This window comes from Carlito syrichta, unplaced genomic scaffold (genome assembly GCF_000164805.1).
Source record: "Carlito syrichta isolate Samal-C Ts95f unplaced genomic scaffold, Tarsius_syrichta-2.0.1 Scaffold307277, whole genome shotgun sequence".
Lineage (NCBI taxonomy): Eukaryota > Metazoa > Chordata > Mammalia > Primates > Tarsiidae > Carlito > Carlito syrichta.
In genome coordinates this window covers 261184-262733 of record NW_007251373.1, presented here as the reverse complement: position 1 = coordinate 262733, position 1550 = coordinate 261184, and the positions used below count along the sequence as shown (strand labels likewise).

Here is a 1550-nt window from a genome sequence, read left to right as displayed (position 1 = left end):
AATTATTGTTCAAATTATTTCTGTAGGAGCATGATCACTGGAAAGTTCTATCCCACCCTCTTTCTCCAACCTCTCCATCTGTCTCTGTTCTTTGTCCTTTCTGTATTTGTATGGAACTGCACAACAACTAAATGTAAAAGCTGCCACGTATTTATATGCCCATGAAGAATCCCAGAGCGCTAGACCTGGCACACCTGTCAGCAGCGCGCGGACGCCACCAGTGCCCTGCGGACGCGCCCTTTGCCCGTACGCGCCCCGGGCGCCCAGGCGGCGCTGCGCAGGGCCCCCCAGGAGCCGCGCGCCACGCGCGAGGCCAGCATGACCCTGCGGCCGCGCCGCGAGGGTGCAGGCGGCGAGAGCTCAGCAGCCGGGGACACCAGCGAGCTGCTTCTCCCTGGAGTGCCCGCGGCCCTGAGGAAACTCCGCCGCCTCCATACTCGTTTTCAAACCCGTGCACGCTCCGCATATACAGGTGGCAGGGAGCCGCCAAGAGCGAATGGTTTCGCGACGCTTTTACGACACCGTCGCCGCCCGGTTTCCCAGCGCCCCCGGCGGCAGCCGGAGGCGCGCATGCGCCCTTGGGCCCTTGGGAAGCGGTCGGTGCGCGCTCTGGCGTCTCTCTACCTGCGACCGGAGCCAAAGCCGGCAAGGAGGGAGGTGCGAGAACCTGCCAGGTGAGATGTCCGCGCGGGCCACGTATCCGCGGGGGACAGAATCCAACTCAGGCCCTGCCTGCAACCCTCCGTGGCCCGCGAGCGGCGAAAAAGTCCTCTCCGTGGTACGTGCGGCGCTCTAGGGTCCTCATGGGAGGTTTAAGTATCAGTAAAGTATCTGGTACAGAAGAGTAATTAATAAATACTGTCCTGGCTCTCTGCTTGTTTCCTTTTTGAGTATTGAATGAAGATGCATGTGCAAAAAAAATGAATATTAGAAATGTTGATAATAGCAATTACTGTGTTCCCTAAAACAGTGTTTACCATATAGCCGGGTCAAAGTGCATCGTCCCATTTAATCCTCCCAACGACTCTAAGCTAGATTCTATCATTACCTTTGCTTTCGCAGGTAAGGAGAATTAAGCTTAGAGGGTAACAAACCTGCTTATTTTAAGAATACTTGGTGAGAACGCATCTCTGCAATAAATCAGCCGGGCGTGGTAGCGCGCGCCTGTAGTTCCGGCTACTTGGAAGGCTGAGGCGGAAGGATCGCCGGAGCCCAGCAGGTCGAGGCTGCGGTGGCCAGGAGCGGCCACTGCACTCCAGTCTGGGCGACAGAGGAGACTCCAACTCAAAAAAAAAAAGAATATCCAAAACATTTATGAGTCCGTTCGTCGTTAATTAACTGATTAACACATTCAGAATAATATAAATTACATTAATTATTGATATAGTATTAATATTAATTAATTCGCAGTGTTACAAAACTTTTTTCCTGTTCAGTTCTGTGTCCAACTGAATTAGGACTTTTCTTGCTGCCTCCCCACTATCCCCCCACCAACCCCGTCTATGGTATCCAACCCATCTTAAAGTTGATTTTTTTTTTTTTTTTTTTTT

At 52.5% G+C, this 1550-nt stretch overlaps 1 protein-coding gene across 1 annotated transcript in view; it reads right to left on the bottom strand.

The window, feature by feature from the left end:
- The window catches only part of CRLS1 (cardiolipin synthase 1), a 27627-nt gene extending 27063 nt beyond the window's left edge, over positions 1–564 (bottom strand). The window contains exon 1 of the mRNA XM_021715677.1: positions 450–564. The gene's annotated coding sequence lies outside the window, so the exon portion shown is untranslated. The remainder of the gene's footprint in view (positions 1–449) is intronic.
- Positions 565–1550: the final 986 nt, after the last annotated feature.